Source organism: Rhinatrema bivittatum, chromosome 1 (assembly GCF_901001135.1).
Source record: "Rhinatrema bivittatum chromosome 1, aRhiBiv1.1, whole genome shotgun sequence".
In the NCBI taxonomy this organism is placed as follows: Eukaryota; Metazoa; Chordata; class Amphibia; order Gymnophiona; family Rhinatrematidae; genus Rhinatrema; species Rhinatrema bivittatum.
Window position 1 is genome coordinate 193,031,813 of NC_042615.1, and position 22,949 is coordinate 193,054,761.

The window sequence follows — 22,949 nt, forward strand, 5'->3', positions numbered from 1 at the left end:
AACTCTAAAGAATATATCCCACTATTTCACCTTTCTCCAAATTTTTATAAGTCCAAAGATTTCCCAAAGCTCTACTTTCCAATTCTCTTTAACCACCATTCAATTGATCTTTACTGAAAGAATTGAAGGATTTGAGATTCAACACACACTTCCAGTCTTCTTCTACAGCAAAGGGGCCTCTGGAAGTTGGGGCTGTGGAGTTCAAACCCTGGATTGCTTGCTCTGACCTCTGGAATCCTGTCCCGGGGGATGCTAGGAGCAGCATGCAGATGATCCTTCCGGTCCTCTTCTACTGCAAAGGGTGCGGGGCCTCTGGAAGCTGGGACTGTGGAGTTCAAACCCTGGATCGCTTGATGTGACCTCTGGAATCCTGTCCCAGGGGATGCTGGGAGCAGTATGCAGATGAGCCTTCCAGTCCTCTTCTGGCATCACCACCAGTATAACTTTCTTTTTCCCTCCACCCATATGGCATCATCACCACCTTCTCTTCCATCTCTCCTGATATCATTACCTTCTTTCCTTCCCACTGCCCAAACTCTCACCCTTCACACACTGGCATCATCACCAACTTCTCCCTCCAGCCCCTGGCATTATTGCTAGAGATGTGAATCATGTGATCGATCATCTTAACGATCGATTTTGGCTGGGGAGGGGGAGGGAATCTGATCGTCGCGGTTTTGTTTTTTTAAAAATCGTTTAAATCGTAAATCGGGGGAGGACGGGAAAACCGGCACACTAAAACAACAAAATGGCGCCTGCCATATGGCCATACGGCCGGCACCATTTTGCAATATGGCAATACGGCCATACGGCGGCGCCATTTTGCAATACGGCCCGAGTGCAGGAGGTCGCTCCCGGACCCCCGCTGGACTTTTGGCAAGTCTTGTGGGGGTCAGGAGGCCCCCCCCCCAAGCTGGCCAAAAGTCCCTGGGGGTCCAGGAGCGATCTCCTGCACTCGTGACATCGGGGGACAGGAACCAAAATGGCGCCGGCGCTACCTTTGCCCTGTCATATGACAGGGCAAAGGTAGCGCCGGCGCCATTTCTATTAACGCAGCTGTGGCCCGAGAGTGGAAGATCACACCGGGACCCCCCATTGGACCCCAGGTAATTTAAAACATTTTGGGGTGGTTCGGGAGGGTGGGGGATTTATTTTAAAGGGTCGGGGTGGGTTTTAGGGTTGTTTTAGTGTGCCGGTTTTCCCGCCCTCCCCCGATTCACGATTTTTGACGATAAATCGGGGGAATTCCTATTGTATCGTGCCTCTAACGATTTTTGACGATTTAAAATATATCGGACGATTTTTTAAATCGTCAAAAAACGATTCACATCCCTAATTATTGCCACTTTCTCTTCTTTCTCCCTCCACCCCTTTGGCACCATCATCACCTTAATCTTTCCTCTTCCCTGGCATCATTACCACCTTCCTTCTCCCTCCATCCCCTGGCATCATCACCAATGTCACCCTCTATCTCCCTGGCATTATCACTTTCTCTTCCCGTCCCTCTCTTTCTACACTTCTGGCATCAGCACCACCTTCTTTTCCCTCTCCCCTGACATCATCACCTTCTTTTCTTCCCTTTTCTCTCCCCCTCCACCCCCTGGTATCACCACCTTCTCCCTCCACCCCCTGGAATTATCACCACCTTCCCTTCCCTCTCTCTCCAATCTTCTGGCATCATCACCTTGCATCACCCTCTCCCTCCATCCCCTGGTATCATCACCACCTTCACCCCACCACCCTCTCTGGCATCATGACTTTCTCTTCCCTTCCCTCTCTTTCTACTCTTCTGGCATCAGCAGCACCTTCTCATCCCCTCCCCTGACATCATCATCTTCTTCCCATTCCTTTTCTCTCCCTCCATCCCCCTGATATCATTATCTTTTCCCTCCACCTCCTGGAATCATCATCATCTACTCTTCCTTCCACTTTCCCTCCACCCCTCTGGCACCATCATCATCTAAGCTTCCTTCTCCCCTGGAATCACCTTCTTCTTTTCCCTCTACCCTCCTGGTATATCATCACCTTCCTTGTCAGTTTACCCAGCTCCTCCTTGTCATTATAACCATCCCTCTTTCTGGCATCATCACCTTCCCTTTCCTTCCCTCTCCTCCCCCAGGCACTCTGAGGCACATGCATATCCCCCCCCCCCACACACACACACACACACACACACACGCACCCCACCCCCCAGCACATTCAGCTATTGCTTCTCCCTGTCCCTTCCCATCCCGAAGCTGTCAGAAGTCTAAGCAGCACTTACCTGCTGCTGCTGCTTCCTCCTCTACAATGGTAACAGCACGAGGCCAGCATGCCCGGCAAGAGAGAGCTAATAGAGAGGGAAGCAGCAGCAGCAGAAGCAGATAGGTGTTGCTCTCCACCCCCCTCTGCTGGCAGGAGGATATTCTGTGAGCAGGAAGGAAAGAAACAATGAAGACTGCCGGCGGCTCAAATTTTTATAACCTGTCCTTCGTGTGGCACACCGGTTGGGAAACACTACTCTAAGGTGTCAATTTTAAAAGCTTTGCTCATGCTAAAATGCCCATATATGCAAGTATCTGAGCTGCGTGCGAGTGATGAATATTTCAAAACCCATAAATTGTGAGTATATACGCGTGTGCAAGTAAAAAAAAAAAGGGGGGGGGGCGCGAAAAAGGGGAGGAGATGGGGCAGAGGATGGGTGTTCCGTGGTGGGGCCAACAGATACATGCATAACTCTGTATTTTAAAATGGGTTGTTAGCTGTGTAACTTTACTGATGCTCCTGATGAGGAGCAAGTCTGTAGATCTTGTGCTTTTGGCCTTTCATGACAAGGTGAGGGGTCTGGGTCAACTGGAGGGCACAGGCAGAATGAAAAGCCAGAGGGGTCTGGATGGCCTTGAGGTTTACTGGGAAAACCGGTGGACTATTTTGAAAAACTGGGTAAGTCCCTCACGCGAGCTGGTTTTAAAATCTGCGCATTAAAGCCAGCATAATCTTAATGGAGATATGCGAAGTAGATTTACTCGAGTAACTTTCTTAAAATTAGGTGCATATTTACATATGTAGTGGGTGTATTTTAAATTATACGCATGTAATTGTGCATGTGATTAAAAATGCACGCATATCACCATTCATGCGCCAATATGCACATGTATGAGCACACACATTTGTTTTAAAAATAGCCTGACAGAGAGGGTAAATGTTCATACAGAAGCTCAGACAAAATAAAACTGAGGTCAAATGTGCACATGGGTTCTTCAACATATACTCAGTAGAAAAACTTTACTGAGCTAGAGAGATGGCTTCATTCATTGTCATCGGATGACTGCATCTACATTTTATGGCTAATTCAGCCCTGCTTGTCAACGGAGAAACATAAATAGCAAACAAATAAACATTACATATAAAGTTATATGGTTCTGTACAGATGATCCTGTTAGTACAGATTACATCCTATCTAGAAGCCCTTGCAGAGCCATCCCTTCCTCTACAGGGTCAGATGACACAAACTGGAGAAAGTTAACCCTTGCTGTCTGGACTGGGAAATGACCTTTTGCTGTCACTCCTCCAACATCATTTACTGATGGGGCACATAAAATTGAGAAGTCTCGGATGCCTGTTTTTAAAATGAGCTGAAGTGACTGTAGGATCTCATCAGCCTTGCAACAATTGTTTGGTATGTTCAGTCTCCATGTCTGTCACAAGCACGATTATTTTGAAAACTGGATATAAGATCTACCTGAAACACATAACTTCTTGTACATCAACAATGGTAATCTATATGATTAAATGTCCTTGTGACCTTCTGTACATTGGAAAAACTTAGCGTCTCCTAAAGACCCACATGATTGAACATCATTCTAATATTAAACATGCTCGGATTGATGGATCCTTAGTATCACACTGCATACAGTTTGGACATCGGTTTGAGGACCTTTCATTCTGTGCAACTGATCACATACCAGAACATTGGTGAGGAGGTGATCGGGAACTATTATTGTTAAGATCTGAACAATGTTGGATTTATAGACTAAAAATTATCATTCCGAACGGTTTAAATACTGAGCCAGAGTGGGGGCAGTCTGGGTCTCAGCTGAACCTAATGTTCATGTTTAGCTGTTCAGTGTGAGTTGTAGTAAAGAGCCAGAGAGTGTTAGCAGTCTGTCCCCACACCAACAAGCAGCAACAGAGTGGCAGCTTTAGCAAAATAATATATTGGTAACAGTTTCTGTAAGGAATAATTTTACAATTTCAGGTAAAGGACAGCTTCTAGAAAGTAGCATAGCTTTGGCACATGCATATTTCTGATAAACAAATGGACAGGCAAGTTACCTCTCCTTGCCACTTCGCAATACTGGAATTATGTTTATTTTTAAACTCTAGACCCTTTGAAGAATATTAACAAAAAACACTTAGAAATGTCTGTAGAGAAAACCTGAGTTTGGGACAATGTGCAAAGAATGTGGTTTGATGAGTCTGTAAATGTGAATGGATGTAATTAACTGCAAATTACCTGCCTCTTCAAGAGAAGCTTCTCTGAGTAACGTGATTCACAAGACCTCTTTTACAGACTACTTCATGAAAAATTAAATAAAGAATTTGAATTCATAAAAGAAACCTGGCTGTAGTCTTTCTTTATTCCTAATAAACAGTGACTGCAACAGTACAGGAAAAAGCATTTCCTAAAGCTAGAATGGTAGCCTGACCAGAAGCCAGAAGGCCAACATCTGGGGGAAATCAAAAGAGCAGATAGAAGGTTAGCCCATGAAGACTAAAATCCAGATATCTAGTGACAGGAGACAGAGTAGTTAAGGTCTGGGATGGAAGAATTGTAAGAAACTGTGGGGTTTTGAAACCCTGGCTATGTGGGATGTAGATCTGGAGCCCTGGTGGAGGAGCTATGCTGGCTTAGGAGGAATTGGGAAAGTGACGGATAGATTTTAAATGCCAGTCGTGAGTAAATCCCAGGGGTTATGTGCGTGGCCGGGCTTTGCTCGTGCTGCGCGCATTTTCAAAGGGGCCTGGCCATGCACGTAACCCCTGTTATGGGCTGAAGTTCCAGGCCCAGAGAAGGGGGCGGGGCTGGAGCAGTAAGCAACACAAAAAAAAAAAAAGAAAGATAGGCGACAGGGTTTAAGGGGTGGGGAGGACAGGGGAAGAGGGGAAGAGGGAGGGAGTATGGGTAGGAGGTTAGGGAGGTTGTCTCCCAGTCCGCTTCCTTAAATGGAACAGACTGGGAGTGAACTGGGAGAGGCCCGATCTTATCGCTGTGCATACTTTTCTAAAATTAGGCCCCCTGTGCGTGCCACCCGCACATGCATGTACAGATTATGAAATCTGGTGCGCATGTGTGCCCGGCCCATGGATTTTATAACATGTGCGCGCCGACACGCACATGTTATAAAATTGGTGCGTCCATGTGTGTGCGCCAGGAAGCGCGTGCATCTTTTAAAATCTACCCCGAGTGTTTAGTTAGGCCCAGCCAGGCTTCCATTGGTTGTGAGTATTAGGGATGTGAATCTTTTTTGACGATTTAAAATATCGTCCGATATATTTTAAATCGTCAAAAATCTTTAGGGCCACGATACAATACCAATTCCCCCGATTTATCATCAAAAAATCGTAAATCGGGGGAAGGGGGAGGGCAGGAAAACCGGCACACTAAAACCCCCTAAAACCCACCCCCGACCCTTTAAATTAAATCCCCCACCGTCCCGAACCCCCCCCAAATGCCTTAAATTACCTGGGAGTCCAGCGGCGGTCCGGAACGGCAGCGGTCTGGAACGGCCTCCTGCAATTGAATTGTGTTGTCTTCAGCCGACGCCATTTTTCAAAATGGCGGCGCAAAATGGCGGCGGCCATAGACCAACACGATTCGACTGCAGGAGGTCGTTCCGGACCCCCGCTGGACTTTTGGCAAGTCTTGTGGGGGTCAGGAGGCCCCCCCAGCTGGCCAAAAGTCCCTGGGGGTCCAGCGGGGGTCCGGAAAACGATCTCCTGCCGTGAATCGTTTTCCGTACGGAAAATGGCGCCGGCAGGAGATCGACTGCAGGAGGTCGTTCAGTGGCGGGACCCCCATTTTGAAAAATGGCGCCAGCTGAAGACAACACAATTCAATTGCAGGAGGCCGTTCCGGACCGCTGCCGTTCCGGACCGCCGCTGGACCCCCAGGTAATTTAAGGCATTTGGGGGGGGTTCGGGAGGGTGGGGGATTTAATTTAAAGGGTCGGGGGTGGGTCGGGGGTGGGTTTTAGGGGGTTTTAGTGTGCCGGCTCACGATTTTCACGATTTTCATGATACTTCAAACACCCAAACGGCAACAATACGATTCCCTCCCCCTCCCAGCCGAAATCGATCGTTAAGACGATCGAGGACACGATTCACATCTCTAGTGAGTATATCCATCCTGGTTACACAGCTGTGCTTAAACAGAAGCCAGCAAGGAAGTGCCATTGCTGGCTAGGGATGTACAGGGGAAAAATATTTGTTTTTGGGAGTTTTCGGGAGTTCTTTCCCCACAAATTTTGGTTCATGGATTGTTTGATTGGTTTAATTTGTGAGAAAAAAATGAATCAAGCAATAAAAAAAAAAAGGAAAACCGGCAAAAAATAAAAAAAATGGGGGCTCCTGCTCAATTGCTTAGAAAAATACCAGGGCCAGAATCCACCAGCCCCCAATTACCCGGTTCAGAGAAGATCTGCTGGTGAAGCCTAGGCCCAGGCAAAAGCTTCAGCCTTAAGTAGGCTGAGGTTGCGATGACCCTCGACCTACACAAGGCTGGCACCTCGGCCCTACTGGATGGCACCATGTTGATGTAAGGCAATTGTACGGCAATGCCATATATCAAAATGGCCCCATCCAGTGGGGAGAATTCGCAGGAGTTAATTAACTCTAGCACAAGCAAAGAGGATGGCATCAGAAGAAATGACAACTAGGGAGCAGCACAAGGCCTTAGCTCTGGGCCATGGCCATGCCTGAGGCTGAGGCCCAAGCGTCAGGACCCTGCCTTCACGCCAGGCCCCGTTGTCAGGTCTAGATCCAAGCCTAGGCCCTGGCCTCCAGGCTGGGTCGTAGTACTGAACCTGAGTCCGGGCTCCGGCCTAGGCTGAGGCAGAGGCATCCAGGTCAGGTCATGGCATTGAGCTTGGGTCTGTGCCAAGGCCACGGTATTGGGACTTGACCTCCGGTCCAGGTCATGGCATTGGGCTCAGGTCCGGGCTCCAGCTTAGGCCAAGGCCTTGGTGTCAGGACTCAGCTCCCGCTTTTGGGCATGGACCTAGGCTTTGGCCTAGGCCTAGACTTCAGGACCCGACATCCAGCCTTGACATTAGATACCCCCAAAGGGTCAGGTAAGAGACCCTGGCATCACACTCGGGCCTAGGCCATGACCCCTACTTTGGGTCTCAGTCTATGCCTAGGCAAGGCCCCAGCTTTGGGCCTAATCCTAGGCCACGTCATCGATGTCACGCTAGGGTATAAACCTTGGTTCCTACTTTGGGCCTCAGCCTACGCTTTTAGTCGAGGCCCTGGCTTCGGGCCTAGACTTGGGCCCAATGCATTGGTTTCAAACGAATGCAACAAATACGGTTTGTTTCATTCGGGTGGGCCACCAATTTACTTTGGGGCCCCCAAATGAAACAAATTGCCTTTATTCATCGCGTTTTTAAAATTCATTTGAAACAAATGCACATCCTTATTGCTGACACACTATCTTCTGAGGATTTGCAGTGGACTTTGAGTTAATATAGCACCAGAAGGTCTGCTAGCTGTTCTGGGACTCTACTTCTCTATCTCTAGACAAGGAAATCTATACCTTGTCTACTTTGGTTATTCCTTTCTGCAGCCATAAGTCAGGAAAGATCTCTTTTGGTTTTCTGAATTAAAGAATCAGTGCATGTGCAGCTACTGCACGGTACTTTTTCTCCCTGACAAGAATCCAGAAAGTGAGTATTAATAGGAATCATCACATTTAGAACAGAAAATCTAAGTTTGAGTAGGACCTAGGCAAGTCACTTCACCTTCCATTGCCTCATGTGCAAAACTTAGATTGTGAGCCTTCTGGGGACAGGGAAATACCTACCACACCTAAATGTAATCCACTTTGAAATGGCTGAAAGGCAGAATAAAAATCAAGTAAATAAAAATGTGGAGTTGCTTAAATCTAGGGATGCTTGCAGCTGATTTGATCAATCAGCTTGTAACAGAATCCCAAAAAAATTATCATCAGCAAAATTGTATTTATTAATATACAAGCACTAAAAGAAAGAACTCTAGATAGGAAGTGGTTAAAATCAAACTAGCTATCAAGGAAAAATAAGCCAATGCTGACACAAAACTGGTCTAAAGCTATAAACAGCAAAAGCCCAGGTTCAAATTATGGAGTTAGTGCATCCACTGAGAAAAATATCGAGTAAGCAGAATCTGGCAGCTGATGTAACTTTAGATTTAAAAATGTGAAACAGAGAATATGAGGAGAAAATTAAAGAATTACATGAAAGCAATGCAGAGTTGAAGGATGAGGCACAAATGCTTAATGGAGCTGAGCCCAGCGCGCGCTGCCTGTTCCCTCCGAGGCCACTCCGATTTCAGAGTGGCCTCGGAGGGAACTTTCCTTCGCCCTCCCCCCACCTTCCCCTTCCTTCCCCTACCTAACCCATCCGCGCCCCCCCCCCCCCCCGGCCCTATCTAAAACCCCCCCCACACACCTTTGTCGGCTGAAAGCAGGCGTAACTTTGCGCGCGCCGGCTGGCAACCCCGCTCCGTGTTCCGGTCCCAGGGGCTGGTCTGGAGGCCGCGGCCATGCCCCCGGAACACCCCAGGGCCGAAACCACGGCCGCGTCACCGCCCCCAAAACGCCGCGTCACGAGCGTCACTGCCCCCAAAACGCCGCGTCACTACGGCCACGCCCCGACACACCCCTTTTAGAAAGCCCCGGGACTTACCCGCATCCCGGGGCTTTATGCGCACCGGCGGCCTATGCAAAATAGGTGCGCCGGCGCGCGAGTGCCCTGCGCGCGTAAATCCGGAAGGATTTACGTGCACAGGGCTTTTAAAATCCGCCCCATTGGATTTATTATCTACATTTATTTTATTTATTTATTTTTGATTTTTCTATACTGATGTTCCTGTAAGAATACAAATCACACCGGTTTACAATGTAACTACAAAATTCGCTAAGGAGCGTTACATAGAACTGTGAGGCAATTAAATAAGGAACGAGTTATAAATTACATATGATGTCCCCCCCAATATACTCAATTGTGACATTGATTAGAGCTTGTGGTTTTGATTATTTTTGTTCATATACATTCATGATTCTAACTTTGTAATGGGTGACATGGAGTTAGTTACCTGTATAATATTCCTTTAAATCTCTTTTTGTGTTTCATAATATTTGATATAATCTAATGGAGATTGGAGACTGAAGCTTTTCGGTGAACCAGATTGAACTGTGGTATCCTGTTGAGGCTATACCCCTGGTGTGGCCTGAATTGAACTCTTGATCTTAAGAATTTGAAGCATTCAGAGAAAGGAAAGTAATGGTTTATTTGCAAAAAAAAGTTTTAAAAGAAAGAAAGAAAGAACTGTGATTAAGGCCAATGATTATGTACTTACCAGCTGAAAGAAGTGGTGGTTCAACCAGCTGAAAAAAGTGGTGGTTCAGTGGCCTAACTAGACTGTGATAACATTAGCCCTTTGCTAGTTCTATGAAGGTTCTTCTTGTATATTAAATGAAGTGTTGATTATAGTGAGGTGGTAACATTTCTGGAGTACTTATAATTTTTTTATTTTTCCTTAAATTACTTCATATTCTGTTTCTATTTTTCGATGAAATTGTAACTTTGATGAACTGGCTGCTGTGCTAACAAGCTTCCAGTCTATAGTACATCAGAGCAGAGAATGTTTGATATCCATACCTATTTGCCTTACCTTCTGTTTGACAAGAAAAAAAGCCAGTTTAGCAAAGGAAAATACTGATGACAGTTTCTGGAACAAAAACTTTGCAATTCCAGAAAAAGACAATTTCTTCATCCGAGCATAGATATGAATATGTATTGTGAAGTTGGACCCTTGGACCGAGGGGGAGTTGGTGCTGCCTGTGGGGAGGAGTCCCACAGGCCTCCACTGTCGGTAGGTGAGGTGGATGAGGAGCAGAGACTCCACTGGGGCTTCACCACTACTGGCCCACGTTCCCCTTAGATTGAGCCCTCGGGTGCTGGGGCTGGCTGGACTTACGTGGGACTCTGAAAAGATGGACATCCAGAAGAGGGGCATGAAGCAGCAGTGCAGGCCAAGTCTGAAGTTGGGAAGGGAGCCCACAGTGATCCACACAAGGATCGAGATGATGGTGGACTCACTGACAATGTCCAGGCAAGGGTCATGGCAGGCGGCGTGTCTCATAGTCAGTATCCAGGCAAGGGTCATGGCAGGCGATGTATCTCATAGTCCAGTCCGATCCAAGGTCAAAGTTGAAGACAGTCAGGAGAAACGAAGAGGCAGGACCAACTCAGGAACTCAAAGGCAATGCACTTCGCTGAAGTGAGGAGACCTATTGCCAAGGCATCGGATGAAGGCAGGGAATACCCTTATATAGTCCTTGGAAGATGATGTCATCGATGAAGCCCATGGAGCTTTTCCCACCACTGGCCCTTTAAATCTAGAATGGAGGCACGTGTATGCACCTAGGGGGTCGGAAGCTGGAATGGAGCGTTGGCAGTGTTCCGGCTGCGAATAAGCAGAGGTGATGTTGGCTGGTGGCTCAGAGCCGCATGGAGGGCCACAAAGGGAGAGAGATGCATTGGCAGTGGCTCCCTGTGTCTGCCACAGTGGCGTGGCAGTGGGTGAGTGAGGCCGGTCGCGGGGCTCCATGGCTGGTGAGCATGACAATATGCAAGTTTCTGATAAACAGATGGAAAGATAGACAGCCTGCCCCTTTTCACAGCATTGGCTCTATGTTTTTCTTTTTTAACTCTGGACCTTTAAGAAAAACAATTACAAATGTGCAAATAACTATGGTCATGAAATGAGTTTGGGCAAATGTCAAGAAACTGATTTAATGGCTGTGTGAGAGTGTGTGGGTATAATAGCTGTGAATTGCTTGTCACATCATGGGAAGATTCTCCAAACAACTGGTGGCTAAGTTGAGTGGCTAACTCCAGTATTCAGAATTAGCCACTCAACTTATGCGGCTAACTCTGGTTGGGCCATAGGGCTGTCCTAGACATAACCAGCTAACTTTAAGATAGCCGGATATATTCAGCGGCGCACTCATATTTATCCTGATAACTAACTTAGCCAAACTGCGGCTGAAAATGGACCCCTCTGTGGTTTATTCTCCATTCCTTTCCTAAAAATCCCTAGCATTCTATTTGCTTTCTTGGCCACCACCGCACACTGGGCACAGGATTTCAACATTTTATTCCTGATAATGCCTAGATCATTTTTCCTGGGTGGTGACTGCCAATGTGGAACCTTGCATCATGTAAGTATAATCTGGGTTCCTCTTCTCTATGTGCATCACTTTGCACTTTTTCACATTAAATGCCATCTGCCCTTTGGATAGTCTTAAAGGTCTTCTTGCAGTTTCTCACAATCCTCTTGTGATTTAACACTTTCAATAATTTTGTATCATCAGAAAATTTGACCATCTCACTTGTTATTCCCATCTCTTGGTCATTTAAAAATTTGTTAAACAGCAGCGGTCCCAGCACCGATCCCTGAGACTCTCCACTAGTTACTTTTCTCCAATGAGAAAACTGACCTTTTAGCTCTACTCTCTGTTTTCTATCTTTTAACCACAATAGAACATTGTCTCCTATCCCATGACTTTTTAATTTCCTCAAGAGTCTCTCATGAGGTTTTTTGTCAAATGCTTTCTGAAAGTCGAGATATATTTTATCAACTGGCTCACCTTTATCTACATGTTTATTCACACTTTCAAAAAAATGTATCAGATTAGTGAGGCAAGACTTCCTTTAGCTAAACCCATGTTGGGCTTGTCCCATTAAACTATGACTATCTATATGTCCAGCAATTTTGTTCTTTATAATAGTTTAAATAATTTTTCCCAGTACTGACATCAGGCTCACTGGTTTGTAGTTTCCTGGATCACCTCTGTAACCCTTTTATTATGACTGTCAGCCGCTGGCAGCCACGGCTGACCCAACTCACATTATGTATTGCCATGCTGTCCTCTCTGGGTAAACTCATGGCTGTGGCTATCCACTACTGCCCCGTACCTCCTGGCTCTCAATACTCCTTGTGGCGGCTGGGATGCCGTCGACCTCCATGCCGACTCTGGGCCTTCCTAGGCGCACGCGCATGCCACCAGGTCTCACTTTAAAGGCACTATGGTGGGAACCTCATGGGCGTCCCCCTTATTTCGCTCCGTCTTCGACGACCCTAGCAGAAAATCCACTTCCGGATCCGCTCTTCTCCACCTCCAACAGGGTATCCAGTCATTAAGTGACTATGTCATAGAATTCAGGACCCTGTTGTCAGAACTTCATTGGGACTCAGACTGCTTATGATCCATTTTTCTTGAGGGACTGAGTTCTAGGATCAAAGATGAGTTGGCGGTTCATAAATTCCCAGCATCCTTGGACTCATTGATAGACCTTGCCGGTCGCATAGACCGCTCGCAGGAGTCTAGAGTATCCAAGAAATCTATGCCCAGCTCATCCCGAATTCAATGCTCGCCTTCACCTAGGCTGAACATGGCTCAGAGCAAAACTGAGGATGACCCTATGCAAATGTGTTGGAACAGACTTTCACCCAAAGAACAGCGATGATGCCAACAATCCGGTCTCTGCCTATACTGCGGCAAATCTGGACATGCCATAGCCACATGCCCTATCTGTGCAGGAAACTCCCAGGCCTAGGTTCAGCAGGAGGACTGCTCCTAGGCTTGACTTTGCTTTCTCCTCCATTGACATTGCCCATCTTCATCAAGCTGGACAACCAGGAGTTCCATACCCTAGCTTTAGTGGACTCTGGGGCTGGTGGGAATTTTATTTTAAAAGAATTGACTGAGCACCTCTGGATTCCCACCTTCCACTTCCCAGTGCCTTTTCTTCTCTTGTTCATCCACAGAGAACCACTACCTGGTGAGGTCACTCACACCACAGCTCCTATCCTGCTCCGCACGGGATCTCTGCATGTGGAGTCCATTTCCTTCCACATTCTGGACAAAGCCATTCATCCTGTAGTTCTGGGACTGCCTTGGTTACAACAGGACACCCCTCAGTTTGATTAGGCCACTTTACAACTTACCTGCTGGGGTTCCTCCTGCCATGCCAACTGTCTGGAGTCCGTCTCGCCTCTGCCTTGCCTGAGCACTTCGCTTTCTCCTCCCGGTCTTCCTCTGCAATATTCATCATATGCTGTGTTCTCCAAGAAGGCTGCGGGCGCTTTGCCCCCGCATTGGTCCTATGATTGCGCAATCAACTTGTTGCCTAACGCAGAGCCCACTCAGGGTAAGATCTACCCATTGTCGCTCACAGAGACTCAGGCCACGTCAGAGTACATACGCGAGAACCTGGCTAAAGGCTTCATTCGACCCTCCAAGTCTCCCACTGGAGCGGTTTTTTTCTTTGTGTGGAAAAAAGATGGCTCGCTCCATCCCTGCATCGACTACCGGGGTCTGAATGAGATCACCCTAAAAGACCACTATCCATTGCCTTTGATTTCTGAGCTTTTTGACAGGCTTCAGGAGCAAAACTCTTCTCCAAATTAGACCTCAGGAAAACCTATAATTTGGTTCGTATCCGCAAAGGCAATGAATGGAAGACTGCTTTTAATACTTGAGATGGCCACTTTGAATACCTTGTGATGCCATTTGGCCTTTGCAATGCCCCTGCGGCCTTCCAGAATTTGATGATTCTCAGCATTTAGGACACCAGAATGTACTAAAGGCAAAATCTTCCTCAATAAGGGATCTGGAGGATGAAAAGGAGGAAGCTGAGCTGAGGAAAAGGAGGTGGTGGAATCTGAGCTACAGCCACTGCCAGAGAGGGACCTGTTTATTCTATGTCTGATATTTGAGGGCCCACACCACAACACAGATTAGGAATGTACAGGAAATCTCCTGGTTGAGGACCTACAGTTTGTTGAGTCTATGCCCAGTAGCTTCTTGTCACCAGTTTCTTCCACATCTTCCTTTGGGAACCCCAAACACCACCTAAAGATATGTAAGTAGTTGCCACAAGGCACTTCTAGGACTGTAAAGTCTTTGTTGGACAATGTCAGTTTAGAGATGTCATGATCCCTGTGACAAAGTGAGGGCAAAGGCGATCGGCGCCATTTTCAAACCAGTCCAGCACCGGCACCGGCACCGAGGGTATGATTGAAGGGGTGGCTCCCGGACCCCCCGCTAGACCACCAGGTACATGTAAAAGGTTTTGGGGGGGGGTCGGGAGGGTGGGAGAAGCAAAGGGGTAATTTGTAAAGGGTCGGGTGGTTTTTTTTTTATCGGGCCATCGGTGCCATTTTTATCAGTGGTAGCCAAAATGGCGCCGATGGCCCGAGAGCGGGAGATCGCGCCGGGACACCCCCCCACTGGACCACCAGGTAATTTAACATTTTGGGGGGGTTCGGGAGGGTGGGAGAGCAAAGGCCTCACTAAAAAATTAACGATGTGAATTGGAATCGGAACCGATTCCAATTCACATCTCTAACGATCCGATTTTTTTCTCCTTCCATCCAAACCTGATTGTTAAAACGATTGGGCACACGATTCACATCTCTATTATACTGTGTGACCTGCTTTTCCATTCTTTTGAAATAGCTGATCATGAATCGAGGCATAGTACACCTGAAATCAGCACTAGGACCTAAGAAAAAGCATGTAAATAGTGATATTTTAACAAGATGATCTTACCTATGTAATATGTTGTGTATTGATCCAGTCCAGTTTCACTGATAACTAATGTTGAATGAGATTTAAAGGTAAGTTCTTAATTCATTCTAAAACAAATGCCTATTCTTATGGTGAAGATCTTGAATTGGAACTGTGGAAGCAAAATAAGATGCTTTCCATATATGATTCATGGGAAATGCTTTCCAGAACCTGTCTCTTACAACAAGGTTGGTTCCTGTATAGTTCCCTTAGCTATCTTGACAGATATTATAAAGTGTGAGGGAATATTTTTGTACTAAAGTCCCTATGGACTCTAAAACCCATGTCCCCATCCCCTTAGTATAAGGTAGAAGCCCCCCATTCCTGGGATGTAGTGGTGTTTAGCCAAAGTAAGTGTTTTCACTTGTTCTCTCTATACTCAGGGCTGCCCCAAGTCCCAGTCTCCCAAGGGCCTGTTAACCTGTTCCACACACAAGAAAGACATGTGATATTCCTGTAGGATTGTAAGATGAATGGAGCATTGTCTGCCTTCTCTGATCTTCAAAATAAGGGCACACATCTTGGTCAACTTGTCTTTTAACAAGCACTTTGTATCCTGCTATATGGCAGGACACTCCCAAAGTTCTGACTGAGTGAGCTTCTAGCTTGTTGAAACACACTTTGAGCAATAAAAAAAATTATGATGATGATGAGGTTCTTCCATAAGTTGTGCCTTTCTATTTTGGACTTCTTGGTGGACTCGAAAATGAAGATTATATTATATTGCTCTAAGACGTTCTGCAGGAATATTTCATTTTTCTGGGAATTGAATCTGTTGTTCCAGATCCTGGGTCCCGGCAATACTTTCCACTTGAGAGGTCTCTTCAACATCTGCACATTCACTATGCTAACAGAGCTCCCTATATTCTTACCTATTCCTCTCTTCTCATTGTCCTTTCCTCTCCAACCTCTACCTTCTTTTCTCCCTTCTTCTCTTCTCTCCTGCTCTCCTCTTTCCTCCATTTTGCTTTCCTTGCTCCTCTACTTCCTTCTCTAATCCTCACTTCTCTGATCCCTCCCTCCTCCTCTATTCTCTTCTTCCCTCTCCTCCTTTCTTCCTCCTCTCCAGTTTTGCTCTTTTTCTCCAATTCCACATTTACTCCAATCATTCCTCCTCCTATGCCCAAAAAATCCACTTTTCTCACTTTCATTATCTCCCCAGGCAATTACATACACACACACTCCTCAAGTACTATAGACAGGAAGAAGGCAAGACAGTAGAAATGAGCAGATGCAAAACATTTCTTTCTGTTTCATTCATTTTTATGTGGGGAGGTTGTTTTCATTTTTGTGGGGTTTTTTATTATTTTGGTTTTTCATTTAAATTTGTTTTCGTCAAATTGTGTGTATTATTTGCAACTAGCATACATTATTTTCCAAAAATGAATTTGAATGAAAATCTGTTTCTTTTAATTCTGGTCATTTGAAAGACAAATAAGGATAAAGGAACAGAAGCTTCCACACATGCTCTTACTCCAACAGAAAAAGAATAAACAATAGAATGTTAAAGAGGAAAGATTTGAAATTGGAAAGCACTATATTCAGACTTTATTTCAAAAAAACTAATTCCCTCCTCCCCAAGATCCATTAGTTCTGATTATACTCCTCGCGTCAGTAACAATGAGTGACTATGAAAGCCTGGCTTTTATAGTTTTGTTGAGGGAGGGATTCTGGCAATATTTTGCAGATCTTGCATAGTGTTTTCATTATAAAGTATGGAGTACATTTTTTAACAGCCCACATACATTACACCAGTTTTCAAAGCAAAGTTACACATGTAAGTACACTTTGAAACTTATCCAAGCAAAATTTGCCATATAAGTTACACTTGCTAATTTGTGTGGAGAGTTTTTCTGAGAAAATTTAGACATGTTTTTCAAAATTAAAACATATGAGTATAAATCTAAACTTCACCCAGCTTCTGCCCTCCAAAACATCAATTAAGCACATACAGGGCAATTTTCAAAACAGTCATTTCTACAAATAAAGCAATGTTTTATCCAAAGAAGTCCTTGTGAAAATTACTCTCTAAAAATGTAGCTTGCATAAAGGCATTATAATAATGGTAATAATAATAATGTATTCATTTATATATCACCTTTCCCAGTCATGAAATACAGAATAAAATAGCATTAATTACAAAATATACAAAACCAATATAACAGACAACACATGCACAATCAATATCGCAAAAATACCAGGAACTACACAGATTGTAATAAATAAAATAATCCAATAATTAAAAATAACAAAATGAAATATTAGAATGATATTAAACTCAACAACAAATAAATATAGTACTAAAATGTCAGGCTTTTGGGCCATAATTGGACTCTAGTCTCAGTTCTTGGGAGAGCTGATTCTAAAGTGCTTAGGCTGACAAAGAAAAAGCTCTGGTCTAATTTTAACATGCTTTAAAACACCGATAGATAGAATGTTTAGGTAGCTTTCCTCGCTAGACCATATACAGTATGGGGGTTTATATCAGGTTATCCTGTCACTCAGTTGAGATTGACAAGGACCTCTTAGAGCCTTAAATACCAAAGTTAATAACTTTAATTTTATCCTGGTTGAGATGAGTAGCCACATGTTACTTGTCATCATCTAAATTTGATAATTACTACCTGGATCTGTTTCAATGCAGCTTGTTTTCGTGAATTTTCAAGGAGTTGCATGTGTAAATGTAACATAATATCATAGCAATTTTCAAAAGCCATTTACATTCATAAAACACACTTATGCAAGTGAATCCTATGAACAATTCAATAGCATATATTGTAGCAATTTTCAAAAGCCTATTTACATGGGTAAAGTACATTTACATATGTATAATCCAGTTTTACATTTGTAAATGTTTTTGAAAATCAGGCTCATTGTGCATGCATATGCCTAAGAAGTTAGTATCTTAAAATTTTTGTCATCAATCTTATTTGTGGTCATACATTTCAATAAGAACATGATGACTATACCCATGTCATGAGTCCTTATTAATTTGTCCTTGATTGTGATAAATCATTCACTAAATATGTTGCAGCCGAGGGGACTCTAGAAAAGCATGGAAAAGAGGGTATTTTAAATTTCATGTTATGCCTTTTGTAACTGGTTGCCATAGCCCACTTTGCTGGGGACGGAGAATAGGCAAGGCCTAACTTGGATAAGATGAGTGGTTCAGAGCTGTTGCCTTCTGCCTGAAGCAGCCACTGTTCCTTGAGAGTTGAGTCCTTGGTTGCAGGCGACTGCCAGGACTTCCCAGGTGGAAGCAGGAACAAGGAAAGACTGAAGATTAGAACCAGAGTAGGAGGTAGAAATGTAGACAAGAACTAGGACCATAGCAGGAACCAAGAAATGCAAGAAAATAGCCAACTAACATTAATTCATGGTGCGGTTGCCACTAGAGAGAGGGGGGCCTACTGCAAAGTCGGTAAAGAGGTGGTTCCAGGGTTCCATAAGGGATGGCAGCTGCTGTAACAACCCTTAAGGTCACCCCACTGAGGGCTTTTGTCGAGCACAGGTGAGGCACGAATCCACATAGGCCTTCACTTCCCAGACCATCTTTGGCCACCAACAGTATTGCTTGACAAAACTGAGGGTTCAGGCCCGACCTGGGTGACCTGCTACTCGAGAATCATGGGATCATTCCAGTACATGTTGCCAAAGCTTAGAGGGGACCACTGTTTTCCCGGTAGGAACATTGTACAATGGGGCTAGTAGAATCCGTGCTGGATCAATCACATACCCTGGGGTATCCAATTTCTCCTCGAGTTCAAAGGACCATGAAAGGTCATCCGCTCTGACGTTGTTCGCGGCTGATCTGTACTTTACCACAAAGTTGAAGTGGCAGAAAAATAGGGACCAATGAGCCTAGTGGGTGTTCAATCACTGTGATGGCAAAGGTGCTCTAAGTTTTTGTGGTCAGTGTAGACCGTAATGGTGTGTTGTGCCCCTTCTAGCTATTGGCACCATTCCTTGGCCAACTTTATGGCCAGAAGTTCTTTATCCCCGATGCCGTAATTCCTCTCCGTGGGAATGAACCTCCATGAGAAATAGGAGCTGGGATGGAAAGCTCCTTTAGGAGAGAGTTGGCCTAAGACTGCTCCCACCTCAATGGTGGAGGCGTCGACCTCCACGATAAATAGAAAAACGTGTTGCGTTCATGCCTCTTCTCGTCCCTTGCTCCACCCTCTCTACCTGGGATGCGATTCCCTTCGGCTCTGATGGACAGTGCAGCCGCGGCTTCTCTCCCGGTTCCCCCAGGCTGGCCTGACGCTATGGATCCACCATGTTCCTGATGATGTAAGGGCGCGTGCACGCACGCGCTCCAGACTTTGTACCAGCAAGGGCGCGAACCTCGGGGGTGTCCCCCATAGTGATGTCATCCATTTGCACTTTAAAAGGTCTTTGTTTGCTAACCTCTAACGAGTTAGCAAGGAACTCCAACGGGATTTGCTTTGGCAGTCCACGATACTTGCACCAACGATCCGAGTCAGCCGGGGAACCCATCCCCACTGCTCGGCCTTTTCAAACTTACCAGGAGTACCCGCTCCACGGGGGCTCCGCTCTCTCTTCTTGATTTCAGATTGTCAGAACACTCGGAAGACTCCTCATTTCCTGGAAGCGATCGCGAACATGAACACAGTGAGTTCTATTACATAGGAATAGGTACTCGCTCCACGAGGACCTACCTTCCTATTGCTCTGAAGACTCCCTTCCGTCCAAGACGTTATCGCAGGTACAGAGATCAAGAGTTACAATGGCAAGATTACAGATAGGAACCGGTACTCGCTCCACAAGGGCCCATGTTCCTAGAATCTTATACAGACTCTCTTCTACTCTAGAAGCCATTTCATATACAGCAATTGTGAGTTCTTATTACAGACTGTTTGTGGGAACCAGTGCTCGCCTACTGCTCCTGTTCATGAATGTAATGAAGACTCTCTGTGGCATAGTGACCATTGCAGACATCTAATATTGTGAGTGTATCATCTTGTATCCAGTATATCCTGACTACTCATTACTTCTAGTCTCTCTCTACAGCTCAGTGACCCAGAGATTATATTCCAGTATCAGAAGGACTTCAGCCTTGCCGGACACAGCAACTCACTACTTCCACCTCTGGTGGTCCAGCTTCCATTCTAATAAAGAACTATTGTGTTTATCTCATATTCTAATCTAGCTGGTGGTTCCTCTCAGGATCTCCTCCTGGGGGCACTGTCATCTGCCATCGGCCCAGGGATTCACCATTTCCTCCAAGTGGTCATTCCTTTCACTATTGTCACCTTCTGGGAGCCAACCACTACAAACCACTGACTCCGCTCTCGGAAGTATTATATAGACAGCTACTCCTCTTTCTCTGAGACTTGCCAGCAGCTTATATATATATATACAGATTGCTACTCTGTAGCGGGGGGCATGATAGATTGCTATCTCAATAGCGAAGTACTATATACCTATTGCCAACTCCTCTTCCTTGGAGAGTTGATCCATAACAGATTGCTACTCCTTAGCAGATTGATTCAGCTTGCTACTTCCTTTCCTTACAGGAGCATCTAACAGCAGTTTGCTAACAGAATTACAGATAAATAACTCCTCCCCTCTGGAGGAGCAGATCATGTCATATCACTACTCCTTCCCCTTTCAGGAGCACAGCAGAACAGCTCGCCAACTCCGCCTCCTGGCGGAGTGAGCAACAGCAGATTGTTAACTCCTCCCCTCTGGAGGAGGCGAGTGTAACAGATTGCTAGCTCCTCCCCTTTGGAGAAGGAGAGTGTAACAGCCGGATCCAGATGTCGGAGACATGGTTCCTGCAAGAAGGCCTGCTTTAGCCTGAGGAAGGCAGAGATCGCTTCTCTGGGCCACTCCATAGGGTTAGCGCCCTTTTTGGTAAGGGCCGTGAGAGGGGAAACGAGGCGGGAAAAGTTGGGAAGGAAATGTCTGAGAAATTGCTATAGATGTCAGAGTCCAGAAGGTTGGGAACAGTCTCGCATGCAGGCCACCTTCTCTGTGTTGCATATGTCGGCCGCGGCAGGCCTGCAGCTAGGCCCCCTTACCCTCTTCTGCCTGTTCCAGCTTCTGGCTTTACTTCCCTTGCGGCTGTGGGCCGCCGCCTTTGACCTCAGGCCATCCCCAGTGCTCCTGTCTCCATGGCGGACACCCATGGTCCATGGAGAGATGCCACTGTCCCGCACCTCACTCTTCCCTAGGCACACGCGTCCGCATCTCCTTTCCTTTTAAAGGGACCGTGGCAGGAATCCAACCCACGGCCCTGAATGATGACTTCACTGGGCTCCGGTATATAAGGCCGGGCCCAGCCTCAGTTAGTTGCTTTTGCAACAGGCTTCCATGCTGGATGTGTTCTTCGTTGCTTCCTCCGGTGACTTCCTGTCATGTTCCTGGTTCCTGTTCCTTCTGTATTCCTGATCCAGGTTCCGTTACTTCTCCTAGTTCCTGTGCCTTGTATTTGCTCTACTTGATTTACGGACTGACTTCTGGACCCGACTTCTGCTTTGCCTGACCACGTCATTGATCATCTTCTGGACATGACCTCTGCTTTGCTTGACCACATCATTAATCATTTCCTGGACCCGACCTCTGATTTGCCTGACTACGTCATTGATCATCTCCTGGACCTGACTTCTGCTTTGCCCGACCACGCAACCGATCATTTCCTGGACCTGACCTTTGCCTTGCCTGACCATGCTACTGATTATCTCCCAGACCTGCCCTTAGCCTTGTCATTACCTCTTGCTTGCCACCTGCCCTGACTTCAGCCTGTTCTACAACACCTCTGCAGTCTCCACTCTGGACTTGGCCATTCAGGCTTCAGGCCTGCTTTTACCCTGGCCGGCCAATGGCACAGATACCCTGTCACATGGTAAGGGCAAAGGGCCATCGGCGCCATCTTTATGATTGGCAGCCAACGGCCTGAGAACGGAAGATCGCTCCGGGACCACCACTAGACCACCAGGTAATTTAAAAATGTTTTGGGGGGATCGGGAGGGTGGGAGAAGCTAAGGGGTCATCTTTAAAGGGTCGGGTGGGTTTTTTTTAATCGGACCATCGGCGCCATTTTTGAGTGGCAGCCAAAATGGCGCCGATGGCCCGAGAGCGGGAGATTGGTCCCCGCGCCCCCACTGGACCACCAGGTACTCGTAAAAAGTTTTGGGGGGGTTCGGGGGGGTGGGGGAAGGTAAGGGATTAGTTTTATAGGGTCGGGGTGAGTTTAGGGATTGTTTTGGTGTGCCGGTTTTCCCGCCCTCCCCCCAAATAACTCCCGTTAGTGGACACTAATGGGAGTAACGATTTTTCACGATAAAGCATAAAAATTTCTATTGTATCGCGCACTGTACCGATTTTTGACAATTTAAAAAATATCGGACGATTTTTTTAAATCATCAAAAAACGATTCACATCCCTAGAATGCACTGGAGTGGTGGGAGGGTGGCAGAGAGTGGAGGCAAGCTACAGACATAGGAAGGGAGGAAATGAGTCAGGAAGAACTGTCTGCGCAGTGTTGCAGAGCCATCTGACTGAGGTGACTGGACTGAGCTCTGAGAGGATCAGTTGGCTGTGGAACCAGCAAGTCTCAGAAAGTGGGACTGGAAAGGGAGGGGTTCTGCTGCAAAAAGAGGAAATGTTGGTAGAAAGCAAGAAGTTTACACTATGATTCGGCAGTGCTGGGGTGGGGGCACTCACCATGTGGTTGATTTGAAAATGATCATGCGTGCGCCTATACACACACGTATCTGTGCACAAGCAAGGATGTGCTGAAATTTTTAATTGTGCATGCACTTACACATGTAAGTTTTAAAATGCTCCAACTGCATGTAAGTATGCTCCTAATTTTAAGAGTTTACTCGAGCACAGCTAGCATGCCTGTGTCTTCCATAGGATCTTGTCATCAGCAAATTTCAAAACATGCTCACTCGAAGCACATTTCCAGTTTTGCAATTAGTCCACCAGTTTGTCCAATTAATGCGAGGTCTTTCAGACCTCTCTACAACTTCTTGTTTTCAATTATTTCTTTATCAAATGTAAATCATATTTACAAAGAAACATGAAATCAAACAAAGAA